This window comes from Saccopteryx leptura, chromosome X (assembly GCF_036850995.1).
Source record: "Saccopteryx leptura isolate mSacLep1 chromosome X, mSacLep1_pri_phased_curated, whole genome shotgun sequence".
NCBI classification, from domain to species: Eukaryota; Metazoa; Chordata; class Mammalia; order Chiroptera; family Emballonuridae; genus Saccopteryx; species Saccopteryx leptura.
The window spans coordinates 46,917,612-46,934,965 of NC_089516.1; positions in this window are offsets into that span (position 1 = coordinate 46,917,612).

The window sequence follows — 17,354 nt, forward strand, 5'->3', positions numbered from 1 at the left end:
ATTTCAACAAATTGAACAACTATAATGCAGTGAAAGAACCTAAGATGAGCTTGCAGCCACACCTAAAAAAATCCATGCAATGGATGAACTTAAGGAGGGTTGGGTTCCAAATGGAAGTGAAAGATAAAATGCTTTCATGGTGGAATCTGGAGAGAAAGCAGAAGACTAAATTTTTAATTCTCCTTGCTGGACTGAGGGTGGGAAGCTTGAGTTTAATTCTGAGCCAGAAGAGGTGGAGAGACTGAGTGGCAGAGGGGAAGGAGCTGAGCTAAGGTTGGCACAACCAGGCACAGGGTTACTGCCTGGGTTATGGAAGACTGTCCACATCACTTGCCTTGTGATCAGCTGGCACAGGACCTATGCTCATCCTGAAGAGCTCCCTTAGTCACCTAGTGCTAGGCTGAAATGAAATAAAGAATGGAAAAACTATAGAAAAAAATGAATACAACAAAGAGCTGGTTCTTTGAAAAGATCAAGAAAATTGATAAACCCCTAGCTAGACTCACTAAAGAAAAAAGAGAAAGGACTCATGTAAAAAAATATCCAAAATGAAAGAGGAGAAATTACCACAGACATCATAGATACACACTATGAATGATTATATGCCACAAAATTCAACAATCTAGAAGAAATGGATAAATTCCTAGAACTATACAATCTTCCTAGACTTAGTCATGAAGAAGTGGAAAACCTAAATAGACTCATTAGCAGGGAGAATATAAAAACTATCAAAAACCTACCCCAAAATAGATGTCCAAGACCAGATGGTGACAGTAGTTAATTCTACCAAACTTTCATAGAAGAGTTGGTTCCTTTCCTTCTCAAAGTCTTTCAAAAAATGAAATAAGTAATACTTCCAAATACATTTTATGAAGCCAACATAACACTTACAACAAAGCTTATCAAGGATATTACAAGAAAAAAAACCCACTACAGACCAATATCTCTAATAAAAACACATGCAAGAATCCTAAATAAAATACTAGCAAATCAAATATAACACATTAAAAAATAATACATCACAATCAAATAGGGTTTATTCTAGGAGTACAAGTATGGTTCAACATATGGAAATTAATTAACGTTATATATCATATCAACAAAACAAAGAACAAAACTCATGTAATCTTATCAATAGAGGCAGAAAGGGCATTCAACAAGATACAACATCAAATTGTGTTAAAGCACTCAATAAAATGCATACAGAAAAAAAATACCTCAAGATAATAAAGGCCATATATGGCAAACCATCAGCTAATATCATACTAAATGGTGAAAAACTGAAAGCTTTTTCTTTAAAATCAAGGAAAATACAAGGCTGGTCACTCTCTCCATTCCTATTCAATATAGTGCTGAAAGTCATAGCCAGAGCAATCAGACAAGAGAAAGAAATAAAAGCATTCAGATTGGAAAAAGAAGAAGTAAAGGTTTCCTTTTTGAAGATGACATGATCTTGTATATAGAAAACCCCAAAGACCCAAAAGAAAGACTAATGGAAATAATAAACCAATACAGTAAGTTTGCAGGATACAAAATCAATATATAAGTCTATTGCTTTCATATATGTCAACAATGAAACTTTGGAAAAAAACTAAAAAAATAATCCTTTTTACAATTGCGACAAAAAATACATAAAATACCTAAAACAAACATAACAAAGAATATAAAGGATGTATATACAGAAAACTACAAAGTATTATCAAAGGAAATTGAAAAAAACACAATGAAATGGAAAAATATTTCATGTTTATGGATAGAAAGAATCAACATAGTTTAAAATGGCCATATTGCCCAAAGTAATATACAAATTTAATGCAATTCTCATCAATTCCAATATCATTTTTTAAAGAAATAGAACAAAATATCTCCAGGTTTGCATAAAACCATAAAAAACTCTGAATAGGCCCTGGCCAGTTGGCTCAGCGGTAGAGCGTCGGCCTGGCATGCGGGGGACCCGGGTTCGATTCCCGGCCAGGGCACATAGGAGAAGTGCCCATCTGCTTCTCCACCCCCCCCCTCCTTCCTCTCTGTCTCTCTCTTCCCCTCCCACAGCCAAGGCTCCATTGGAGCAAAGATGGCCCGGGCACTGGGGATGGCTCCTTGGCCTCTGCCCCAGGCGCTAGAGTGGCTCTGGTCGCAATGAGCGACGCCCCGGAGGGGCAGAGCATCGCCCCCTGGTGGGCATGCCGGGCGGATCCCGGTTGGGCGCATGCGGGAGTCTGTCTGACTGTCTCTCCCCGTTTCCATCTTCAGAAAAAAAAAAAAAACCTGAATAGCCAAAGAACTCCTGAAAAAAAAAGAAGGAAGGAAGCTAGAGGTATTACAATACTTGTCTTTAAATTATACTACAGAACCACAATAATCAAAACAGAATGGTATTAGCAAAATACACACACACACACACACACACCAATGGAACAGAATTGATAACCCAGAAATAAAACCACATAAATATTGACAAATCATATTTGACAATGGAGCAGAAATTACACAATGGAGAAATGAAAGTCTCTTCAATAAGTCATGCTGGGAAAACTGGAAAGCCACATGCAAAAGAATGAAAGTTGGCTACATTTTGTCTCCCTGCACAAAGATCAATTCAAAATGGATCAAAGACCTAAATATAAGATCTGATACAATAAATTACATAGAAAAAAACACAGACATCAAGCTCATGGACCTTGGCTGTAGAGAAGTATTTATAGATTTGACCCCAAAGGCAAGGGAAATAAAGGCAAAAATAAATGATTGGGACTATATCAAACTAAAAAGCTTCTGCACAGCAAAAGAAACTGACAATAAAACAAATAGGCAGCCAAATAAATAGGAGATGATATTTGTGGACAACAGCTTTGATAAGGGGTTAATATCCAAAATATATAAAGAACTCACAAAGCTCAGCAACAAAAAAGCAATCAATCCAATTAAAAAATAGGAAAAGTACCTGAATGAACATTTCTCCCAAGAAGACATACAAATGGCCAACAAGTATATGAAAAGATGCTCATCTTCACTAGCTATTTGAGAAATGCAAATGAAAACTACAGTGAGATACTGTTTCACATCTGTTAGATTGGTTATTATCAACAAGACATGTAATAACAAATGTTGGAGACACTGTGGAGAAAAAGAAACCCTCATTCACTGCTGATGGGAATATAAATCAGTATAACTATTATGGAAGAAATTATGATGGTTCCTCAAAAATTAAGCATAGGACTACCATATGACGCAGCAATCCCTCTACTGGGTATCTATCCCCAAAACTCAAAAACATTAGTATGTAAAGACACATGCATCCCCATGTTTATTGCATCACTGTTTACAGTGGCCAAGACATGGAAACAACCACAATGACCCTCGATAGAGAATTGGATAAAGAAGATGTGGTATATATAAGCAATGGAATACTACTCAGACATTAGAAATGATGACATAGTGTCATTTATGACAACATGAATGGACCTTTGGAAAAGTATCCTGAGTGAAATAAGTAAATCAGAAAAAGTTAAAAACTGTATGATTTCACACATATGTGGGATACAAAACTAAAACTCATGGACATAGATAAGAGTGTAGTGGTTACCAGGGGGAGGAAAATTTGAGGGAGAGGAAGAGGGGTTGGGGGAGGGGTGTAAAGAGGGCAAATTTAATATAAAGACAGAAAATTATTTGACTTTAGGTAATGGGTATACAACATAATCAACTATTCAAATGATGTTGTGATGTTTATCTGAAATCTGTGTACACTTGTTGATCAATGTCACCCTGTTAAATTTAGTTTTCTAAATTTAAAAAATGCAATACAATGTTATTAACTGTAGTCACAATGTTGTACATTGCATCCCAATGACACAGTTATTTTATAACTAGAAGCTTATAATTTTTGTCCCCTTCATACATTTTGCCCACTCCCTACCCCTGGCAACCACCACCAATATGTTATTTGTATCTATGGGCTTTTATTTTTTTTAAGTTTCCACAAGAGAGATAATATAGCATTTGCAGATGACAATACTTTTATAGTATATATATATATATATATATATATATATATATATATATATATATATATATATACACACACACACACACACACACACACATACACACACATATGTAAGTTCTTCCCCAATTAATTTAAATGTAAAACAAAATTCTAATTAAAGTCTCAGTGGAATTTTGTTTTGATTTTTTCAAAAAGATTATTTTAAACATCTAACATAATAACAGGAAGGAAAAGTAAAGATCATAGAAAAATATTATAACCTAGTAAACCATAGAGAAGACATATGGGTATTTACCCTTTGAGATATTAAAATATAAAACTATAATAATTTGAACAATGTGATAATGATGCAAGTATAGATACACTTATCACCAAAAATAAACAAGTAATCCAGAAACTTCTTATTATACTATCCATAATGAAGGTAGTATCACATATCAATGAGGAAGACACTGAATACTTATTAAAGAGTCTGAAAAACTACCTAGTTATTTTTAAATAATAACAATTCTTTTTACCACTTATTGAATACTTGTGGTATAATAGATGTTGTGAAAAGTCATTTACAGAGATTTCTGACTTAAATCTCATAAAGACTTATCAAGTAGATAGTATTCTTAAAGTAGATAAAATTGAGGTATAGGAGGTTAAAATATCAGAAGTTACACTTCTGGTGAACAGTTGAGAAAAGTTACATATCCAGGTTGATTGGACTTCAATACAAGGCTCAATAATTTTCATATGCATTAAAGAGCTTTATTTATTTTAAAACCATGGAGGCATTTTTATTTCCAAGAACATTGAATAGACACATTCTTTTCTATTCCCCTGCTAAGTATAACTGTAAACTCTAAGCATTATTTATATATATACATACAGAATAAGGCAATGTAGTTTTATAGTTGCTTGTACAAAAAATAATACAATACTCAATAAATAATAATACAAGAATAAACTGTGTTTTACGTACTCAAAACTGTAAGCCTACATTTGCCACACCCCGAATATAGACATGTATATATAAAAAAGTTTTTAAAGACTCTGAAAGCTGGAGAGAAGAAAAGCCAATTAGTGACCTTGGGACCCATGAAACAACACAATAGAAAATTCCTTGAGTTTTCTTTTTGCCTTATATCTCCAAGATATGATAATGGATGAACTAAAAACCCAGAAATGCCAATGTATACAGATGAAAAGAAAAAAGTCTCAAGAAAATCCTGCTTCGCCCACCAAAGGACTAGGGAAAGAACAGCGAGGAATTCTCACCCGCACAGAAGTGGCATCCAACACCAGAAGGTCTGGATTAGGATATCAAAATTTAGCAGAGGGGCCTTGGTAGCTCCTGCTATCCCAATAATGCATTGTGCAGACACAATTACTTGGAAATCAAATAATCCTGTATGGGTAGACCAATGGCCCCTTTCTCGTGAGAAACTTAGGGCAGCTGCTCAATTGGTACAAGAGCAGCTACAGCTTGGGCACATTAAACCAGCTAATAGCCCATGGAATACACTTTTATATTTTGATCTTGTCGCCTCCTGGATTATCAAGGGGCATAGGTGACCCTTACAGCTTATAGGTATTGAGGCTCAAAATTATTGTTGTTCCTTTTTTCAAAGGATCAACAACAATGGCTCTGGGAAACTTCCACTAAATGCAAATTGCTTTTGCAAATCAATGGGCAACTTTATACTGAAACAGTCGACTTAAAATCAGCTCAAAGACTAGAATTATATGCTATTTTCATGGCTTTTCAGCATTTGTCATATTTCTCCTTTAATCTATAGATAGACAGCAAATATTTACTTATGGTTGTTTCCACTATAAACACTGCTGTCTTAGGGACAAATGCTGATGAACTATTTCAGCAGTTCCTCCTTCTTCGAAGACTTGTATGTCAACATAGAGCTCCATGTTTTATAGGACATACTCGAGCTCACCCCATGCTCCCTGGAGCTTTGGCACAAGGGAATGCCCTTGTTGATCAAACTATCCAAAAGAAAATTATTTGGAGCAACCATGACAGATCTCGAGCAATTCAGTCTCATACTATTCATCACCAGAACGCTGCAGCCCTGTGTAAACAGTTTGAACTTTCTTGGGAAGCAGCACCGCAGATTGGTAAATCCTGTCCAAGGGGTCCTATACTACAATCTGTCCCTTCATTTGGAGTTAACCCTCAAGGACTCCTACCAGGACAACTTTGGAAAATGGATGTTACTCATATATCTTCATTTGGCAAACAGTCCTATGTCCACATTACAGTGGATACATATTCTGGATTTATAGTAACCTCTGTCAGAACAGAAGAGGCTGCTAAGCATGTTATAGCTCATTATATGCATTTTTCTATTATTGGATTTCCTAAACTGGTTAAACTGACAATGCTCCTGCATATGTAGCAAAAGCATTTACTGTATTTTGTCAAACCTTTCGAATTATGGGTATTTCTTACAATCTTTAAAGTCAAGGTATTATTAAAGTGTACCCAGCAAATATTTTAAGGTCAAGTAAAAAAAAATTAAAGGGGGGAGTCATATCCTGGAACTCCTATGGATCTACCATATCATGCTTTTTACCTTAAAAATTTTAAATTTCTTTTGAATGCTGATGAACAGGAGACGCCAAATCTTTTTCTCCTGCAAACTACTACCTTTTTTTATTTGATCCAGCTAATAACACTGTTTTGTCTTTTTCCAAATAGCTCCAGATATAAGGAAAAGGTTTATATAGGTGGATGGGAATCCCCAAACCCCTCAGCAAGATCTTATGAGCATGACTTTTAAGGTACCAAGAGTCAGAAAAAGCCCAATAGAGATCAGGTGAACTACCAGCTTTTAAGATATGCCCTTAAAGGCTCCAATGCCCCAAAGGGGTCTCATAGGATTCGATCTGGGTCCTGCTTCAATAGTGAATAGGAAGGTCATTGAGCTAAAGCCTGCCAGGCTTACATGCCTTTGCTGTGAGGAAAAAGGGACACTGGGAGGTAGGCTTCCCCCTTGCTCCTCTAAGGGAGGGTTCAGTCTCTTCCAGCCCTGATCCAGCCACCTGTGACCTAACCTTGCCCAGAATGCTGGGGTTTGCCACTGAAGGCTGAAGGTGCCCAGGGCCATCAGCCCCATCTACAACACTGTGTATGAGCCTATGGTATTTCTTCCCAGAAGCAGGTAAACTGATCTCATTTTCACAAGGGCCACTTAACTATGTCTTGCCTGAATAGTCAGGTTTTTTATTCTTCCCTCAAAGATCTCTGTTGTGGGTGTTGATAGTCCTATTTTCTGCTGCTTTGTTCAATATATAGTGTTTCCTTATTCCTCCTACCTCAATGCCCCATTCATCTTTCAGGCTGGGACCTACTCCTAATTTAGAGTTCTCTCTCCCTCTTTTGCCAAGTTCTATTGTGAATTTACCTTTGCCACCCAGCTTAGTGTATCCCAAGGTTCTCTTTACCACACCATAGTTGCAGAGCTCCAGGGAAAAGAACCCTGGTCTAATCTTTCCAGGCAGAGGAAAACAGAAGCTCCATCTCCACACATGCTGCAGATGGCTTTTGCAGAATCATTACCAGCTAGAAGCAGCGGACCAAAATTGTAGAAGAAGCAATACTTCCAAACACATTTGATGAGGCCAATATAACCCTCATACCAAAACCTGGCACAGACAACACTAAAAAAAAAAAAAGACTACAGACCAATATCTCTAATGAATACCGATGCTAAAATCCTAAACAAAATACTAGCAAACGAAATATAAGAGCACATTAAAAAAGTAACTCACCATGATCAAGTGGGATTCATCCCAGGATCAAAAGGATGGTTCAACATACGTAAAATGATTAACATAATACACCATATAAAAAAAACAACAAACAGCAAAAACCATATGATCCTATCAATAGATGCAGAAAAGGTATTTGATAAAATACAACATCCATTTATGTTTAAAAGACTCCAAAAAATTGGTATAGAAGGAAAATATATCAACATAATAAAGGTCATTTATGACAAACCATCAGCTAACACATTTAAATGGCAAAAAACTGAAAACGTTTCCTCTAAAATCAGGAGAAAGACAAGGCTGTCCACTCTGTCCATTCTTATTTAATTTAGTGCTGGAAGTTCTAATCAGAGAAATCAGACAAGAGAAAGAAATAAAGTCATTCATATTGGGAAGGAAAAAGTAAAGGTTTTACTTTTTACAGATGATATAATCCTATACATCAAAAACCCCAAAGGCTCCACAAAAAGACTACTAGAAACAATAAACTAATACAGTAAAGTCGCAGGATAGAAAATTAACGTATACAAGTCTATTGCTTTCTTATATGCCAACAACAAAACTTCAGAAAATGAACTCAAAAAAATAATCTCTTTTATGGCTGCAACAACAAAAAAAAAAACCTAGGAATAAGCATAACAAAGAATTTAAAGGACCTATATAATAAAAATTACAGCCTGACCAGGCGGTGAAGCAGTGGATAGACTGTCAGACTGTGATGCAGAAGGACCCAGGTTTTAGACCCTGAGGTCACCAGCTTGAGCATGGTCTCATCTGGCTTGAGCAAAAAAAAGCTCACCCACTTGGACCCAAGGTCACTGGCTCAAGCAAGGGGTTACTTGGTCTGCTGAACATCCACGGTCAAAGCACATATGAGAAAGCAATCAATGAACAACCAAGGAGTCCCAACAAAAAACTGATAATTGATGCTTCTCATCTCTCTCCGTTCCTGTCTGTCCCTATCTATCCCTCTCTCTGACTCTCTCTGTACCTGTAAAAAAATAAAATAAAAATTACAAAGCATTGTTAAAGGAAATTAAAAAACACACAATGAAATAGAAAAGTATTCATTGTTCTTGGATAGAAAGAATAAATATAGTTAAGATGACTATATTACCCAAAGCAATAGACATTTTTAATACAATTCCAAACAAAATTCCAATGTCATTTTTTAAAGAAATAAAACAAAAAGTCATCAGGTTTATATGGAACCATAAAAAAAACAAAACAAAAAAAAAAACACCAAATAACTAAAGTAATCCTAAAGGGAAAAAAATAATGAAGCTGGGGGCATTACAATACCTGACTTCATATTATACTACAGAGCCACAATAATGAAAACAGCATGATACTGGAATAAAAATAGACACTCAGACCAATGAAACAGAATAGAGAGCCCCCAAATAAAACCACTTATATATGGTCAAATCATCTTTGATAAAGGAGCCAAAAACACACAATGGAGAAAAGAAAACCTCTTTAATAAATGGTGCTGGGAAAACTGGAAAGCCACGTGTAAAAGAATGAAATTTGACTACAGTTTGTCTATTTGCAAAAAATTAATTCAAAATGGATCAAGGACCTAAATATAAAATCTGAAACAATAAAATACATAGAAGAAAACATATGTACTAAACTCAAGAACCTTGGCCATAGAGAACATTTTTATGAATTTGACTCCAAAGGCAAGGGAAGTAAAGGCAAAGATAAATGAATGGGACTACATCTGGCTAAGAAGCTTTTGCACACAAAAGAAACTGACAACAAATAAAACAGACAGTCAATGAAATGGGAGATAATATTTGCAAACAACAGCTCAGATAAAGTGTTAAAATCTAAAATATATAAAAAACTCAGAAACCTCAGGAACAAACAGCAAACAACCCAATTAAAAAAGTAGGGAGAGGACATGAACAAACACTTCTTTTTGCCAACAGACATATGAAAAGATGCTCATCTTCACTAGCTATTTGAGAAATTCAAATCAAAACCACAATGAGGGGCAGCAAGATGGTGATGGAGTAGGCGGACATACCAACTTCCACCTCCAAAAACCAAAGTGGATTACAACTTAATTTTAAGAACAGTCATCTGGATAAACCAACTTTGGACTAAACTAAGAGGACTCTTTAACCAAAGAACACTGAAGAAGCCACACTGAGACTGGTAGGAAAAGAAGAAATGCAGGGAGGGCTGCCCCGTTCCCGGGAATGAGTAGCAGTTCAGAGGGACTCACATGGCGGGAGGTGAGTTTAGCAGAGAGGGGACGGTCCTGGGCCCCAGGAACAAAACCCCAGACTGCAGCCACAGAGCCTAGAAGAAGTGTACAGAGAGTATTTAGCTGTGAAACAAGTCAGGATACTGTTTGTCAGAAAGAGGCAGATTTCCCAGACCCAGGATTCACCTTAAAGGAACCACGCAGAAAAATTTTTTCACAACCATTCACCCGGGGATCTGGGGAACAGGGAGAGCTGAGAGGACTGGAGTAACAGGAAGAGAGTGTAATCTAGGAGGCACAGGGAAAAACACTTTGAGGGACAGCCACCCTAGCCCATGGGCTGAGTCACTCCCTAAATCTAAAGCAAATATTTTTCCTGGAACCAGCAATATTAGCAAAGGGAAGCAGGTCACCAGCCAAACAAGCTCTCCTGCTGTAGTCAGAACAAAGAATTGCTTAGAAACAGGAAGCCATCAGGGATACAGTATTGAGTGCTGAGGTCTGAGCTGCATCACCACCCTGACATTGCTAAGTGTTCAGCAGAGTGTGGGTGGCAGAGGGATGCAGAAGCGCAGTCCCATCAGCAGGGGAGAAGATGGGGGTGGTCGGTGCTGTGGCATGGGTGCAAGCATAGTCCTGCCCGCGGGGGCAGAAGCTATGGCCAGTTGTAACTGAGGCCTGGCATGAGCGCAGTCACGCCCAGCAGGGGCAGAGGCTAGGGGCAGGCATGACGGTGGAAGAAGCACGTGAAAGCAATCTGATCTGTGGCTGCTGGCCGGGCACGCCTGCAGTCCTGCTAGCAGGGGCAAAGCAAAAGCCAGGAAACCAATTGAGACTTGTGGCAAGGAACAGGAACATAGTCCCGCTCATGGGGCCAAGGCTTGTGGCCTTTGCACGTGACCACAGTCCCACCCGTGGAGGCAGAATGAAGGCCAGGGCTGACCAAGGCTTTCAGCACAGGCATACGAACACAGTATCACCTGTGGAGGTGAGGCAGAAGCCACTGGAACTGCAGCAGCAGGTTGGAGCCTGCAACACTCATGCTGAAACACCCAAGGAGGCAGCAGAAGGGGTGGCAGGCCTGCAGACAGTCCACACCTAGAGTACACAGAGGCCACATGCATCAGACTTCTTTGGCCACATTCTTCTTATACACAGACAAAATGACAAGGCAAAGATATGCAACCCAAATAAATCAACAAGATAAATCCCCAGAAAAAGATTTCAATGAGACAAAAATAATCAAATAAAGAGTTTAAAATAATGATTATTAGAATACTCAAAGATCTTAGAGCAACAATGGATGGACATAATGAGCACCTAAATAAAGAGATAGGAGGTATAACAAAGGGCATTAAAATAATAAAAAAGGATCAGTCAGAAATGACAAACACAATATCAGAAATGAAGAAGACCACACTGGAAGGAATTAAAAGCAGAAAGGATGAAACTGAGGACCCAAACAGCGAGTTAAAAGACAAGATAAACGGAAGCAGAGAACCAGAGCAGAAAAATGAAAGAAGATCAAAAAGTCTGAGGAAACTCTAAGAGAGCTCTGTGACAACATGAAAAGAAATAACATCTGCATCATAGGAGTTCCAGAAGGAGAAGAGAAAGAACAAGGTATAGAAAATCGGACTGAAGAAATCATAGCTGAAAACTTGCCTAAGTTGATGAAGAAAAAAGTCACACAAGTTCAAGAAGTACAGAGAGTTCCATTAAAGATAAACCCAAAAAGGCCAACACAGAGACACATTATAATTAAAATACAAAAATTAAGAGATAAAGACAGAATACTAAAAGCTGTAAGAGAAAAGTAGTCTATTACCTACAGAGGAGCCCCAATAAGGATGACATCTGACTTCTTAAGAGAAACATTAGAGGCCAGAAAGAAATGGCAAGAAATATTCAAAGTAATGCAAAACAAGAGCCTAAAACCAAGACTTCTCTATCCAGCAAGGGCGTCATTTAAAATTGAAGGGAAATAAAAGGCTTACCAGACAAAAAAAAGAAAACAACAACAAAAATTCAAGGAATTCATTACAACCAAACCATTGCTACAAGAAATGTTAATGGGCCTACTGTAAACAGAACAAAGGAGGAAAAAAAATTAGTAAAAGTAGAATGTACATTTAAAGAATAAAATGGCAATAAACAACTACATATCAATAATAACATTAAATGTAAATGGATTAGATGATTCAATCAAAAGACATAAGATATCTGCATAGATAAGAAAACAGGACCCGCACATATGCTGTCTACAAGAGACACACCTTAAAACAAAAGATACACACAGACTGAAAGTAAATGGATGGAAAAAATATTTCATACAAGTGGAAATGAAAAAAAGCTGGGGTAGCAATACTTATATCAGACAAAATGGAATTTAAAACAAAGGCTTTAGTAAGAAAAAAGAAAGTCACTACATAACGATAAAGGGAGCAATCCAACAGAAAGATATAACCATTAGAAATATCTATGCACCTTATATAGGAGCACCTAAATATATTAAGCAGATTTTGATAGGCATAAAGGGCAAGATCAACAGCAACACTATAATAGTAGGGGATTTTAATACCCCACTAATATCACTGGATAGATCCTTAAGAAAAAAATTAACAAAGAAACAGCTGACTTAAAGGACACACTAGATCAATTGGATTTAATAGATATCTTCACAACCTTTTAACCCAAAGCAGCAGAATATACATTCTTTTCAAGTGCTCATGGTACATTATCGAAGCTAGACCACATGCTAGGACACAAAACAAGTCCCAACAAATATAAGTAGATTGAAATCATATCAAGCATCTTCTCGTATCACAATGGTATGAAACTAGAAATAAACTACAATAGAAAACCTGAAAAACACTCAAACATTTGGAAACTAAATAGCATGTTATTGAATAACAAATGGGTTAACAATGAGATCAAGGAAGAAATAAAAAATTACCTTGAAAGAAATGAAAACAAACATACAACAACTCAAAATTTATGGGACACAGCAAAAGCAGTACTGAGAGGGAAGTTCATAGCATTACAGTATACCTTTGAGAAAAAGCTCAAATAATTTAATCCTGCATCTAAAAGAACTAGAAAAAGAACAGCAAGTAAAACCCAAAGGAAGTAGAAGGAAGAAAATAATAAAGATCAGAGAGGAAATAAATGACATAAAGGCTAAAAAAAACAATACAGAGGATCAAGGAAACCAAAAGCTAGATCTTTAAAAAGGTATACAAGGTAGATGAAGCCTGACCGGGTGGTGGAACAGTGGATAGAGCATCGGACTGGGATGCAGAAGAACCCAGGTTCGAGACCCTGAGGTCACCAACTTGAGTGCGGGCTCATCTGGTTTGAGCAAAAGCTCACCAGCTTGGACCCAAGGTCACTGGCTCCAGCAAGGGGTTACTCAGTCTGCTGAAGGCCCGCAGTCAAGGCACATATGAGAAAGCAATCAATGAACAACTAAGGTGTCGCAATGCGCAACAAAAAACTAATAATTGATGCTTCTCATCTCTCCGTTCCTGTATGTCCTTGTCTATCCCTCTCTCTGTCTCTGGAAAAACAAAAAAACAAAAAAACAAGGTAGATGAACCTTTAACCAGACTCACCAAGAGAAAAAGAGAAAGGACTCAAATAAATAAAATTAGAAATAAGAGAGAAGTAACAACTTACACAACAGAAACAGAAAAGATTGTAAGAAAACACTATGAAGAACTGTATGCCCAAAAATTAGACAACCTAGGTGAAATGGACAAATTCCTCAAAACATAATCTTTCCAAAATTAATATAGAAGAACCAGAAAACCTAAACAGACCGATTTCATCAAATGAGATTGAAACAGTTATCAAAACACTCCCAACAAACAAAAGTCCTAGGCCACATGGCTTCACCAGCAAATTATACCATATAATACCATATTATACCATATAATAAGAACTAACTCCAATCTTTCTCAAGCTATTTCAAAAAGTTCAGGAGGAGGGAGGACCTCCAAATTCGTTTTATGTGGCAAGCATGATACTGATTCCAAAACCAGGCAAAGACACTACAAAGAAAACTATAGACCAATATTCCTGATGAACTTAGATGCTAAAATTCTCAACAAAATATTAGCAAATGGAATCCAGCAATACATGAAAAAAAATCATACATCATGATCAGGTGGGAGTTAATCTAGGGAGACAAGGCTGGTACAATATCCACAAATCAATCAATGTGATTCAACACATAAACAAAAGAAAGGATAAAATACACATGATAATATCAATAGATGCAGAAAAAGCATGTGATAAAATCCAGCATCCATTTATGATCAAAACTCTCAGCAAAGTGGTACAGGGATCATACCTCAACATGATAAAGGCCATCTATGACAAACCCAAAGCCAACATCATAATCAGTGGGCAAAAATTAAAAGAGATCCTCTTAAGATCAGGAACATGGCAGGGATGCCCCCCTTTCACCACTCTTACTCAACATAGTTCTGTAAGTCCTAGCCACAGCAATCAGACAAGAAGAAGGGATAAAAGGTATCCAAATTGGGAAAGAACAAGTAAAACTATCATTATTTGCTGATGATATGATACTGTACATAGAAAACTCTAAAGTCTCAGTCAAAAAACTAATGGACTTGATAAATGAATTCATAAGGTGTCAGAATATAAACTCAATATTTATAAATCAGTGGCATTTTGATACACCAACAATGAACTGTCTCAAAGAGTAATTAAGAAAACAATCTCCTTCACTATTGCAATAACAAAAAAATATCTACGAGTAAATTTAATCAAAGAGGTAAAAAACTTTTACCTGCAAAATTATAAAACATTGATAAAAAAATCAAGGAATATACAAACAAGTGGAAGAATATACTGTGTTTATGGATAGGAAGAATAAATATTAAAATATCTATATTACCCAAAGCAATCTATAAATTCAATGCAGTTCCTATTAAAATACCAATGACATACTTCAAAGATATAGAACAAATATTCCAAAAATTTATATGGAACCAAAAAAGAACATGTATAGCCTCAGCAATTCTGAAAAAGAAAAACAAAGTGGGGGGTATCACACTTCTGATATCATGCTATACTACAAGGCCATCATATTCAAAACAGCCTGGTACTGGCATAAGAACAGGCATACAGATCAATGGAACAGAACAGAGAACCCAGGAATAAACCCACACCTATATGGACAACTGATATTTCACAAAGGAGGTAAGAGCATACAAGGGAGTAAAGACAGTCTCTTTAACGAATGGTGTTGGGAAAATTGGACAGGTACTTTCAAAAAAAATTAAAATGGATCACTAACTTACACAAAAGTAAACTCAAAATGGATAAAAGACTTAAATGTAAATCGTGAAACCATAAACATCTTGGAAGAAAACATAGGCAGTAAACTCTCCAGTATCTCTCGTAGCAATATTTTTGCTGATTTATCTCCTTGGGCAAGTGAAAGAAAGGACAGGATGAACAAATGGGACTATATGAAACTAAAAAGCTTTTGCACAGCAAAAGACACCATGAACAAAATAAAAAGACACCCCACACAACGGGAGAACATATTCACCAATACAGCTGATAAGGGGTTAATAACCAAAATTTATAAAGAACTTGTAAAACTCAACACCAGGAAGATAAACAATACAATTAAAAAATGGGCAAAAGAAATGAATAGACACTTCTCCAAAGGGATCATACAGATGCCCAATAGGGATATAAAAAAATGTTCAACATCACTAATCATTAGAGAAATGCAAATTAAAACCAGAATGAGCCTGACCTGTGGTGGCGCAGTGGATAAAGCACCGACCTGGAAATGCTGAGGTCGCCGGTTCGAAACCCTGGGCTTGCCTGGTCAAGGCACATATGGGAGTTGATGCTTCCAGCTCCTCCCCTTTCTCTCTCTTGGCCTCTCCTCTCTCTGTCTCTCTCTCTCCTCTCTAAAAATAAATAAATTAAAAAAAAAAACAAACCAGAATGAGATACCACCTCACAACTGTCAGAATGGCGCTCATTAACAAAACACCACATAATAAGTATTGGAGAAGGTGCGGAGAAAAGGGAACCCTCCTGTACTGCTGGTGGGAAGGCAGACTTGTGTAGCCACTTCAAAAAACAGTATGGAGATTCCTCAAAAAATTAAAACTGGAACTGCCCTTTGACCCAGCTATCCCCTATCACACTTTTAAGAATATATATCCTATGAATCCCAAATCATTGATTCAAAAGAAGAAATGCACCCCCATATTTATGGCAGCATTGTTTACAATAGCCAAGATCTGGAAGCAGCCCAAGTGTCTGTCAGTGGACGAGTAAATTAAAATGCTGTGGTGCATATACACAATGGAATACTATGCGGCCATGAGAAAGAAGGAAATCTTACATTTTGCCACAACATGGATGAATGTGGGAACTATCATGCTAAGTGAAATAAGCCAGGCAGAGAAAGAAAAAATACTATAAGACCTAACTCATTTGAGGAATCTAATGAACAATGTGATCTGAGGAACAAAACAGAGGCAGAGGTGGGATCAAAGGGACCAGAGGGAAAGTGGTCAGAGGAAAAGTAGAAGAGAAGATGGGATCAGAGAAGGGAAAAAGGTTAATGAAATTATATATACATAACAGAGCATTACAGAGAACAGGACAGCAAATCCAGGAGGGAAGGGGAAAAGGCATTGGCAGAAAGGGGTACAGGGGAGGGGACTGAGGGGAACACGGGGGTGGGGGAAGATATATTTGGTGGGACACTTGAATGTATGTAATCACAAATTAAAATAATAAATAATAATAATTTTTTTAAAATCATTATTTTATTATAAACATTAGAGGTAAAATAATCAGTATAATTTGACATTCCCATCCTTTGCATAAAGAAAAAGCAGTAAATAATGTTGAATGGGTTAATTAAATTGCTAAATTATTCTTTATTTAATTTGAAGTTATAGGCATAGTTCATTGACTGGAGAGTGGATAACTTACTACTTTGCCCCTTCACCCTTTCCCATATATTATTAATGGGTTTCTTGCTGTTAGTAATTTAGGAATGTCACAAGATTGGGACTCTTTCTTTAGGCAATACATTTCAGATGGGATCCTGGAAAACTGAAAGATGCCAATGAAGGGAAGAAGTCTTACCAAGGTCAGATATCTGTCTGTAGTGCCCAGTCAAGACAAGAAGGTAAAAATTTCACATTGACCCCTCCTTTCCAATGTCATCATAAGAATGTTCAATCCTGTAGAGAATTTTTATAAGAGTTTATTTGCGTCAAACAGAGAACATGCCTGGAAACAAAAATCTCAACAGGTTAAGAAAAACGCTTCCCAGAATGA